This window comes from Brachyhypopomus gauderio, chromosome 9 (assembly GCF_052324685.1).
Source record: "Brachyhypopomus gauderio isolate BG-103 chromosome 9, BGAUD_0.2, whole genome shotgun sequence".
Lineage (NCBI taxonomy): Eukaryota > Metazoa > Chordata > Actinopteri > Gymnotiformes > Hypopomidae > Brachyhypopomus > Brachyhypopomus gauderio.
Window position 1 is genome coordinate 8,868,957 of NC_135219.1, and position 12,547 is coordinate 8,881,503.

General features: G+C 46.3%; 1 long non-coding RNA gene across 1 annotated transcript; it reads right to left on the reverse strand.

Moving 5' to 3' along the window:
• Nucleotides 1-5,210: 5,210 nt before the first annotated feature.
• LOC143522609 (uncharacterized) lies at nt 5,211-6,784 on the reverse strand. Its single transcript, XR_013133074.1, has 4 exons — nt 6,675-6,784; nt 6,357-6,390; nt 6,170-6,273; nt 5,211-5,322 (listed from the first exon to the last, which is right to left on the reverse strand). It is a non-coding gene; the product is annotated as an uncharacterized LOC143522609 (long non-coding RNA).
• Between the last annotated feature and the right edge of the window lie 5,763 nt (nt 6,785-12,547).

Here is a 12,547-nt window from a genome sequence, read left to right on the forward strand (position 1 = left end):
CCTGTGTCCCACCGCCTACCTAAATAATCAAGCCATCAGGTAGCCCTGTTTACAATTACCTTCCCTCTCTCTGTTTATGCAGTGCATGAATCATTTCTAGTATAGGCCCTTAGCTGAAGTGAGGGCTTCTGTAGGACAGTGGGCACAACAGGCCAGCTGCTCCTGTTGAACACTCAAAAGACTCCTCACGTGTTTTCTGAGCACTGCTACGCCTTCCTGGATGCTGATCAAAGAGCTTCCTGCCACTCACTGTCCCGAGCACAGGTCCATTTACATGTAATTACCTCCTGCTCCAGGACAGCCCAGACAGGAGCAGTAATCTGTAAACAGAAATAGCTTCACCGCTGCAGACGCCGTCTGAAGTTCTTTAACTGATAGCGTTTCATGTATTTATCTTTGACATACCATCAGTGTCTACACGATTTCAGACGTCCTCACTCCTTGAGAATAACCGGCTTGTAGTTCCAAATGACACTTTTAAAAAGTTTGTTCTTTGTTTTCCGATTACGCTCTTCTGCTACAGACAACACATAGTTTGACGCCAGGAGAAGACACGATGCATGAGCTCTACTGCCATCGTGCTTCCTGCTAAATTCACATTAGTTTCTAACACTTTAATCCCACACAAGAGTTATGTCCTTCCTTGTACTGTGGATCGTGAGCTAGGGGTCAGTTAATTTTTTCGATGCGTCATACCACACACAGTCCTCATACACGTAGTATTTAATATGGCATTAGCCAGTGTCACACATTACCAGATGGCCATGCAGGGAAGAGACGGGGTTGTGCAGACAGGCATGTGACAGACAGACCTGGTGGGTAACACTGCGATGACTACAACACAGGCAGCAGATAAGAGCAGACACTGTGATAAGACAGAGCATACACAGGGATATATATATATTTGAGAAGGACCTCTGTCCACAAAGTCTTGTGTGCAAGCTTGTGTACTCCATTGCAATTTACAATTTTTTAATCTCTTTTCTCTCTCTCTCTCTCTCTCTCTCTCTCTCTATATATATATATATATATATATATATATATATAGAGAGAGAGAGAGAGAGAGAGAGAGAGAGAGAGAGAGAGAGGAGAAAGAGAAAGAGAGAAAGAGGGAGAGAGAGGGATTAGCCCACAGTTTCCAGACTGAGATCCTTCATCAGCTGTGCAAGCAAAGTGCTTCTGAATGAGTGGGAGGAGGTGTGTATACCAGTGTGTATAATATATGTGTATAATGTATGTGTGTATGTGTATAATGTATGTGTATAATATAAGTGTATAACGTATATATGTGAAACTGGTGTCATTGGACACAGCAGGAGAAGCACCCAGTGGCTACATGCATGTGACTGTCAGCATAATGGCGAATGAACTGTAACCACCGTACATAGTAACATAGAGATATGTTGTTAGGCAAAACACCACACAACTCTCAGACTAATTGGCGTTCTCAACTGGTGACCTCATCAACAGTAGCTAGCTTACATCATCCGTCTTTATTATTGAAGCATGACACACCCAAACAGCTGCTCCCCTAATTACAGTACGTATTCCCACTCAGTGCTGACGTATGGACACACCCACGCCTACATTATACGTTTCATGAGACGTTATCTTCTGCCTCCTCGAGACTCAAGAGTCCTTCACGCGTTTTATTCTGGATAAACTAATTGTGCAGCCTCATTGGTGTAAAACAGGCGTGAGTCTGGTGCACCTGCACTGGTCTGGTTGTTGTCTCTTTCTAAGAGTCTTCGTTATTTTTTATTTATTTATATAAATATATATATTTATTTATTGTCTGAGTTGCCAAGTGGGTAAACAATTGCATCAGCTAACGATATCAGCGCAGCCCATAGGCTACAAACCCCCTCATGAATGAGTGGGAACTGGAGGAGCTTCTATATTAATATGAGAAACTCATGGTGCCTGGAGAGTTATTCATCTAGATGAAATTGTATACAGACCACTAAGAACCTAATGAACACCACTATACAAATGGGCTGTGTGGTAGGAGTCTTATATTAGTCTTATTAGTCTTATATTAGTCTTATTAGTCATATATTAGTCTTATTAGTCATATGTCCAGTCTTACGAGTCTTATAAGTCCAGTCTTATGAGTCTTATTAGTCTTATATGTCCAGTCTTACGAGTCTTATATGTCCAGTCTTATGAGTCTTATTAGTCTTATATGTCCAGTCTTATGAGTCTTATGTGTCCAATCTTATTAGTGGAGTCCAGTTGGAAGGAGTGGTAGGAGTCTTATATTAGTCTTATGAGTCTTATATTAGTCTTATTAGTCATATGTCCAGTCTTACGAGTCTTATATGTCCAGTCTTATGAGTCTTATTAGTCTTATATGTCCAGTCTTACGAGTCTTATATGTCCAGTCTTATGAGTCTTATTAGTCTTATATGTCCAGTCTTACGAGTCTTAAATGTCCAGTCTTATGAGTCTTATTAGTCTTATATGTCCAGTCTTATGAGTCTTATGTGTCCAATCTTATTAGTGGAGTCCAGTTGGAAGGAGTGGTAGGAGTCTTATATTAGTCTTATGAGTCTTATATTAGTCTTATTAGTCATATGTCCAGTCTTACGAGTCTTATATGTCCAGTCTTATGAGTCTTATTAGTCTTATATGTCCAGTCTTACGAGTCTTAAATGTCCAGTCTTATGAGTCTTATTAGTCTTATATGTCCAGTCTTATGAGTCTTATGTGTCCAGTCTTATTAGTGGAGTCCAGTTGGAAGTGCTTCTCCGGGCCTGTATGTCATCCTCCATGTGTGAGCTGTGAGCATCCTGTCTGCTTTGTCACTAACACACACTTTTCACTCTCCCTCAAACACCCACCCCCTCCACCCCCTCCACCTCCTCCACCCCAAACACCCCCTCCACCCCCTCCACCTCCTCCACCCCAAACACCCCTCCACCCCCCCACCCCCTCCACCCCCTCCACCTCCTCCACCCCAAACACCCCCCCACCCCCTCCACCCCTCCACCCCCCTCCACCCCCCCCCACCCCAAACACCCCCCCACCCCTCCACCCCCTCCACCCCCCCCACCCCAAACACCCCCTCCACCCCCTCCACCTCCTCCACCCCAAACACCCCCCCACCCCCTCCACCCCTCCACCTCCAGCCACCCTCCTTCTTCATTTACCCCCGTGAAGTAACACGCATGCATTATTAATAGGCTTTCTCTCGCAAGATGTCTCACTCAACAATGATCTGGGATAGGATTTTGGATTTAGCTCTCATCAAGTTACAAGATATTTTCGAAACAAAGCCAATATTGAACCATTTCCTGTTTTACATCTGTGTGTGCAGCTGCCATATTGTGTTATACTGAGTGGCTGAGGTCATTCAGTTAAAATCAACCATGCACAGTAAAGCAATTAGACAGTCAGTCAGTCACTGTTACATGCATTAAAAATTAGTTTCTTCATGAACAGCAGAATAATTGAATTTCATATTGACTTCATGAGAATTTCACTCATAATTTGACAGCTTCATATCTCCCTAAATAATGGCTCTGTTATTTCTGTCATGCATCAAATGCAAACACACAAACGCTGCTGATTCTGAAGAATTCAAACAGCTCCGTCTAAACAAGGGCAGGAGTGGTTCTGAGGATCAGCTGCTTATGGGGCGCCATGACAGAACACATGAAGGAAGTGACAGTTAGGACGCTTGTTTTTCTGGACATTACTTGAGTGTGCCTGAAATGGCTTTAATAGAAGAAAAAAAACAGACAAGTGAAAAATAGACAAGTGAACATTGTGGACCAGGTCTTGGACATGGATTAAGCCTAGCGTTAGCCAATACCCAATGTCTTTGAATTACCTCAAGATACCTTATTAAAATGTGTAAGACACTTGCCTATTCAGAAAAAAATACTTCTATTTACTTTCACTTTTTACAACCAGCTAGCCATTTATAAAGCAGCCAAGTCAGGGTAGTGCCGGTCAGGGTAGTGCCAGTCAGGCTAGTGCCGGTCAGGGTAGTGCCGGTCAGGGTAGTGCCGGTCAGGGTAGTGCCAGTCAGGATAGTGCCAGTCAGGGTAGTGCCAGTCAGGGTAGTGCCAGTCAGGCTAGTGCCAGTCAGGATAGTGCCAGTCAGGATAGTGCTAGTTAGACTGCTTACCTTCAGCCACCTGTAAACATGTCTTGATTTTTCAAACTTACATCATAACAAGAACATGGAGCAGTACACCTTATAATTCATACATGACCCTGGCTGTCTGGGTCACCTCACCTTAATCGGTATTCATGAGTCCCTGAGTCCTGTGTGTGTGTGTGTGTGTGTGTGTGCACAATCACAGCGTGCTGCACACACACATTCTGGAAATGCTGGTGGATGAGGCTGTCTCACTCCACTACACTTCTCCCTGTGTCTCTGGGCACCACGTCAGGTAATCGGGTGAAGCTACACCTGTGTGTGTGGCAGGACAGCCGGTAGCTCGTGAACCTGCAGTGGCCCGATTCACAGCTCAGGTGAGTCTGGCCCTGTCTGCAGATCTGCAGAACCCCTCGAGACCCCTCACACAGCCGTCAGCCGGGCTCAGCCGGACCACACGGACCCACCCAGACTGAGCCCTGTGCGGCTCTACACACACATGCACACACACAAACACGCACACATGCACACGTGCGCACACACACACACACATACATACACTCACACACACACATGCACACACACACATACACACACACGCACACACACACACACACACACACACACACACCGTTTCACTGGGCTATGGCCTTTCTGAGTCTTATTCTCTTTAAGATTTTTGCTGTTGCACTGTGATACTGAAGAAACTTTAAAAACTATTTAAAAAAACAACCCAATCTGTCTTTGTTCTTAAACAGAGGTCAGAAGAACTAGGAACATCTCTACGTGTGTATGCCGCTAGAATTGCAATGAAGTTTCAAAATAATGACAAAACCTCTGCTGCTGCCAGGATGTTATGCTATGAGGCTCACCACATAGGGATTGTGTGTGTGTGTGTGTGTGTGTGTGTGTGTGTGTGTGTGTGTGTGTGTGTGTGTGTGTGTGTGTGTGTGTGTGTGTGTGTGTGTGTGTGTGTGTGTGTGTGTGTGTGTTGAGGAGAACAAAAGAGCACAAGCAGAGGGTGTGTGAACAGAGTTGCCATGGGCGTGGTGATCTGATCAGACTGACAGGCAGTCCCAGAGGAGCCCGGGGCTGACGGCCTGTCCACCTGGGAGACGTGCCGGTTCCTACCGCAGGCCAGATGGGCCGGTGCCTCCGTCAGGGCTGGGCCGGGCACGGCTGATCTGCTTGTCCGTAGGGAGAGGAAGAGGTGTCTGGGAAGAGAGCAGGAAGGAAGTGGGGGTCTAACTGGGCTTCTCCACACATTTCCTGCACAGCGGCATATAAGACCTCTGCTTACATGCAGAGTACAGGATATCCCCCATAATCCTCCATTCTGAAAAACATTCTCTGCTCAAGATATGACATTTTTGAAAGGCAATCTGCTTTAGATGTGTAATATAATATATGACGCGGAGCACATCAAATTTCACTGCAGCTGAAAATACAGCAAGGTGAAGTGGTTTTAAGACTTCTATACTGGTGGTTTTAAGACTTCTATACTGGTCAAGGAGATCTTATCTGAAATAACATCCTCTTCTTCACGATACACCCATTTCCACCGCCCTGGACGAGGTGTGGGGTGTTGATTCCATCTCTTATATGGTTTGTTGCTCTGTCAAGATCCAGTTTATGTTACACAAGATTGACCATGCGCCCTAAAAATGGACAATGATCAAATCCGACTGTTCCATTTGTGCTCTGCAGTGAGCAGGTCAAAGGTCACTGTGACTACCGCATGGCCGTTCATGAACAGGACTGGGAGAAGACAGAGCCATGTGACACTTTCAGGACTGTACATAGCTGTCCTAGGTCTGAATCCCAATAACCATTAAAAGTACTGACTTCTACATGGTAGGGATTGAAAACCCTCTGGAGTTCACTAACTCATGCTTGCAAGCTGACACTGTCTACATGTGTGCTATGAACACTGACACAGCTTGCCTTATAGTTTCGTCTCTGAAAGGAGAGAGGTACAGATATTGACCTAGTGTCCTAATGCGGCGCACGTCTGCAGGGACCGTGAGAGGAGGTGTAGTATCTCTGGCTTGGGCCGCTTACCTGAGACAGTTCACCGCACTCCCCACGGCTGAACGAGTCTTTATCTGATCCACCTGTGTTCACTTACGCAGCCTCCCAGCGCAGACTAACTATCTCACGCCCCACTGTACACAGAGAGAGGAGAGATATGAGAGTGCAGGGATGCACAGAAGAGAGAGAAGGTCCAGAAGGAGACCAGAACGCATACCTGGTGCTCAGCTCACCTGAAGTCCCACACAGACCTCACTCACAGGAAGACAGGATAACAGCAGATACAGGCGCAAAGGGAAATAGCAGGGAATCATATGGTAATTGAAGAGAAAACTGTATCATTTAAAGTACAGCTCATCTTATTTTCATAAAACATGACCTGGCATAATGCAGCATCAACAAACAATGGTATCAACAAACAACAGACTCAAGAGTCTTTGTCCTGATTCAGAGGTGCACGTTTTTGTGGTTTCACTGTTAAATATATAGCAGGAAAACAGTAAACACAAATGTATCTGGTTCAAAGGAGGCTCACCGTAATCTGGTTCAAAGGAAGTTCACCACAACCCCCACCAGCAGAGACGACAAACAAACAACTTGCAGCCCGCAGCACAAGCTGAGTAAATATCACGCTCACCAGTAAGGGAAGCCAGAGCTTTGCAGGACCCTGACCATCACTTCCTGTTCCTGTGGGGGGGGGGGTACGGGGAGACCAAGAGAAGGTGCCAGGAGGCTGTGTGGGTGGTGGGCGGGGCCACGTGAGCGGTGGGCATGGTGGCAGGGCTGGTGGGCGGGGCTGGTGGGTGGGGCTGTAGGTACTGCTGGCATCAGCCTTGTGGTCTCTCCACAGGCCTCATGCCCAAGAGCAGCTCCATATTGACGGCTGGCAGAGACTGTAGAGCAGACGGCGGTGCGCAAACATGCTACTCTGCCCCACTCAGAGCAGACAGATGTCTTCATTATGGGAAGGAATAGTAATGAAGGATGTGGATTATGAGCTGGCAATATTCAGGAGAAATACAAAAAGGATATTAGGAGGGACGTTTTCCAAAACATGCAGTCCTGGTCAGTGGCGCTGTGCTGTCAGGCCATTATCTGCTCCACTGCTGAGCATCTGAAGATCTCAGTACGGAAATCTCGTCAGGCACATTTGCCAGAGGAGAACGGCACTGGCTCCGGTAAATAACCAGCCATGATGCTGACTTTCCTCTAAAGACAACCACCTGTTGGAAGGCATTTGAAAAACAACAGATGTTACCTTACATGTCATACCCAAACTTTCTTTCATGAAAATGTATTTCTCAGTTTTTATATAACTCATCTAAAGTATCTGAAGTACTATCGTAAATCTCGTTTACCTCATTAAGCCTACAGTACAAAATAAGGAGACCTCAGTGTTCGTTTTTTCTGAACAAAATGTCACGGGAGATGAGAACACATTTCAAGTTTGAATGTTTTAGTGAACACTTGAAGAGAAGATACTGGCGCTGGTTGCTCATTAATGGGGCTGGTGCCGTCCCGCTATGCTTGGGTTCTGCTGTCATTACCTCTCCGGCTGGGTCACGGCCGCCAGGCCCGTCCTTCGCCGAGAGCCGCACAAAACAAATCAAACTGCGGCCTGACAGGTGTCCCCCCGCCATCGCAACGTCCTTCTCTCGTGCTGTCAGAGCCCACCTGTACACGGTCCCGCCCGTCTGCAGAGGCGATGGCCCAGCCCCCAGCGCGCACGCCATCCAGCGCACCGGGAGACCCGCGCTGACTCCTCGTCAGGGCGGAGAGGCCATCTGGAGCTTCCCTTCGTCCTGGCAGCCCCGATCAAATATTCGCCATCAATGCGCACACCCTCAGAGTCAGGCGGAGGACCTGCAAACCACTGAGCTTAGCGGCGACGCAATTCAGCGTAATCACCGATGTCAATTAGTCAGGCTCCGCTTGCTCCTTGGGAACCGGTCAGGGCAGTAATGGGACCATCAGCTGCCGTTGGGGGAGTCAGTCCTGCTAAACGCTGAAAGGAACTGCTTGACCCCACATATTCGTGTTCTACACCTATTATGTCAATGGCAGAGCACAAGAACACTCTCTAATTCACAATGTCTTGGCAATTGGCTCAACACTGCCAGACCAGATGGTGGCTAAAGACTGTGTGCTGGAGTGTTGGAAGCAAAAGGGAGTCTGGTTCTTTCATGGACTGTTCCACAAGTTCCTGTGAAAACAAAAAAGACAAAAAACCCTCCGCAGAAACCCACTCGCTTCATAGTCCATCTGTAAGGATATTCGAGCCGTTTTGCTAAAGCGCATGAATGCCATAAAGTCAAATGAAATACAAGAGCAAGTAAATAGCCTGATTTATTAGGTCAAAGGTCAGAAACATGCATGCAGGAGTAGATTCTAGTCGTGTTAGCCTCGTACAATACAGGTCAGAGGTCAGGACCCCGAGGGAGCACTGGTACCGTGCTCAACTCTCATAGACATCCAGGAAAAACCACATATGCGACAGGAAAAAAGTGAAACTTTCAACATAAAAACATGTTACATTTGTGAAGGTGAATAAACCAAGCGTAGTTCTTCAAAGGAACATGTACCATATAGAGAAAAAAATAACCCTGCAGGACCTGAAAGTTCATCAGAAGAAAGTTACCATCAAAGACACGTCCTCACGTCAGTATCAAAAGCATTAAAGTTTCCTACTAAAGTTGTCTCCCCACCACCCGCCCCCGCCACCCGTCATCGCAAATAAATTCTGACAATAAATGCCACCTGTGCCACAGCTTCTACAGCCCATAAAGCAAGACAGAAAAACAGCCTTTATAGCGAAGACATGTGCGTGCGGAAGATGCTCGCCCAGGTGCCGAAGAATTCTGCACAGCCTGCAAAAAAGAAAAGAAAAAAAAAACCCAAAACAACACAAGCACAATCTGTCCGTACCTTAGCGTGGATTTGCCAACGCACCTGGAGAGTCCCCTTGCAATCATAAACCCTAAATGACAGCTTTCACCGCATGTAATTACTCAGAGACGCACGGACCTGACCAGAGATCAGCAATCAAACACCCACTTTGCAGATGGGGAGCTTTTAAATTCATATGAGTTATTCTGTGTTGTGCTGCATTCAGCAGTCAGTAGCAAGATTTGCAGAGAGACTTGCTATCCTGACCTGAGATCAGCCCACTGCTGTGATATAATGCTAAGTGAGATTAAACAAACCTTCTACACCACTATCTTCTGGGTTCTCAGCAGCTCTAAACAGGAAATAGCCGGTGTGTCTTCACACAGCTGAGTGTAGGAGATACCATGCCTTCAGCCAACGCTGGCCTACCTTCTACCATCTCACCACATCAGGAGTGAAAGATCAGGAACTGTGTTAGAAACAGTAAACATGAACACCGTCAAAGACAAAGCCACTGATCACTATCTGCCTATCACTGCAAATCTGCTCAATCACTGTAATGGATACTCATTATAATAATTGATGGAGGTCATGCTTCCAAGTAATTAATTAGATTGTGATCTGGTATATGTACTAATAAGAAGACATTAGGAAACAATCAAAGATTTTTGTCACCTAAAACCCACACCATAGATTAATGATATATTGTTAGAATACCTGTTGCATTTTAGCTGACAGCTTTTGAATACTAATAATTCGAAATCTGAATGTTTAGAATTTTATGTGCCTTTTAATAAGTCATTTTTCCATGGCATGCTTTCTAAATTATACATATTCCCATATAGGCATCTGTATAGTGTGATATCTTATTATGAATAATATACTAAAATTGATGAATATTGATAAGCACATTAATAGGAAATATGCATAAGCCAGATGGTTATATGGGATAAGATGAATGGAGTAGATGATATTAACCTGCCACAGCCTCTTTGACTGCTAAATTAAATCCATCACCCTTTTACATTTCCATTGTCTTCAGAAAAAAGAATAAGGAATATATTTGGAATATATTTGGAATATATTTGGAATATATTTGGAATATATTTGGCTCGTCAGCACTTGAGGCCAAAGTTCCTGTTAATAAACACTTATGCCACTCAACATCAGTAAATGCAATAAATACAAATAGGTCACTCCCCAAACGATCCCATGCAAATCATCTTGAACAGGATGAAAATGGGATCTTGGTTCAGTCCACACGTGTGCCGTCCTCTCCCTCTGTTTCATTAGTGTGTGTGGTTGCCGCAGACCTCCTAATCGCACCGTCTTGTTCCAGGTCCTGCTCGGCTGCTCTCTCTGTGATCGTCCATCTGTCCTGTCCAGCCCTCTCAAAGCTCCTCTCTCTCTGCAGCGGGCGCCTTCCACCCAACAGCATGTCACTCCACCTGCACGTCATAAAGGCAAGATATCTGATTTTTATTACTCGGCTCCATGTTAACGCGCCCGGTGCTCGGAGTCAAAGGTCACTCAAGGTCATTGCCCTTTTGTAGCGCGAGCTGCTTGGACAGTGTCTGATTGGCCCCATTTGGTGTTGCCATGGCGCTACACTGACCATATCAGAGCAGGCACGTCAATGTTGCAGGCTAGAGAAGGCCCAGTGGTTGTGTGGAGGGGCCCAAGCTGTGGGGCGGGGCCAGGGTGGGGGTGGGCTGACAAAGAGAGCTGCGTGCAGCCGGCTGCCTCAGAGGGGCGTGTCTGACCAGGGGCCCTTAAACCATTAATGAATTCAATTAGAACAGCGGCAGCAGGCTGTGGCCCAGAAGGCCGAGGGACAGCCAACATGGATGAGGCTATTGCAGAAGGGAGAACATTCCCTATTCCCTCACCCGCCGACCCCGAGGAGCCCGCAGGAGACGCCCTGAGGGGAGGAGCCCGCAGGAGACCCCCTGAGGGGAGGAGCCCGCAGGAGACGCCCTGAGGGGAGGAGCCCGCAGGAGACCCCCTGAGGGGAGGAGCCCGCAGGAGACGCCCTGAGGGGAGGAGCCCGCAGGAGACCCCCTGAGGGGAGGAGCCCGCAGGAGACCCCCTGAGGGGAGGAGCCCGCAGGAGACGCCCTGAGGGGAGGAGCCCGCAGGAGACCCCCTGAGGGGAGGAGCCCGCAGGAGACCCCCTGAGGGGAGGAGCCCGCAACCACGAAACCAACGCAGAGCTGTACGGGCCGCGAAGATTTCACATGAAAACACCATCCAGCAGAAAGCATTCATGAGGGTGCCTAACCTGCCTGAACTCTACTGTTTACTGTAAAATGAAGAAATTATGCAAGCTCAAGACTTCAGTGTCACTGCGGTATCCAGCCTACAGTCCCAGGGCACACATCTCCCACACGTCAATCACTCCCCCGATCACAGTCACCCCATTACTGAATTGCCTCCTGCACCTGTTCCTTGTTCATTTACCTCCCTATTAACCCCCCACACGCCTGTGTTCAGTGCGCCGCAGGTCACCTACAGACAGACCAGATCTTTATGGCTCTTTTTGCTTTTTCTTCTCTTTTGTGAAAATGTTTGGAATAAACATTTTGTGTTTCTGCATTCATGTCTCGCTCCTGCTTCCAAAATGTCACGTTCAATACAATAAACATTATTGGACAGAAGTAATACAGCCTACTGGAATATAGCCAAACACTCCTGTGATCAGGTCACCGCCACATTGTGTTTCAGCCTTATTCATCTAAACAAAATGTCCAAAACATAAAGGTCCTAGTTATTCACATGTAGGCACTTTAGATTGTCAATTTTAGTTTAACACTATTTTGAACCTTGTATATTCCAAAAACACACCTTTTGGTCATAAGATGTGATATTATTGTTATCAGAACAACACATGCGGATATGAAAACACTGTCATTGCAGTAAAACCAGAAGTCTGCTGTAGACCCTGCAGTGTATTTTTGTTAAGTACGTTTCCCAGTGTGGCACTAAGCACCACGTGCTTCTGTGTTGGTTTGGTCTTCTCCCTCTCTTCTGTATTGTATTCTCCACCCTTCATTGTTGAACTGCTGTCATTTCCCATAATCCATCTGTGTATTTGTACCTCGTCTTCCTGCCGTGTTTGGTTAGGCCTTTTAAATGAATGTTCCTTGCATCACTTTTTCTTTATCCTTCTTATACTTCTGTGTATTCCTACATTTTGTTTTCAATGCATTATCTGGTTTTCTTTTATTCCTTCATGAATGCAACAGCTAACATTACTACTTCTTGCTAAGTTAGTAGGCATTAAATAAGCATTAACTGAAGAATTAAGGAATTTACCCTTAAGCACTATAGACATCAATGTTCCATGGAAAAAAGTGATAGTATTTGCATAAGTGCATTATTCTTCATTATTCCTCCTTCATATGGGAAAGAGGGACAGAGAGAGCTGAGGAGAGAGTGATGAGCGCTTGTAGAAAACAGAAGGTCCGTCACCAGTCACAAGAGAAAATCATTTATGGCACTGCACACGACTGTTGGGGAGCCG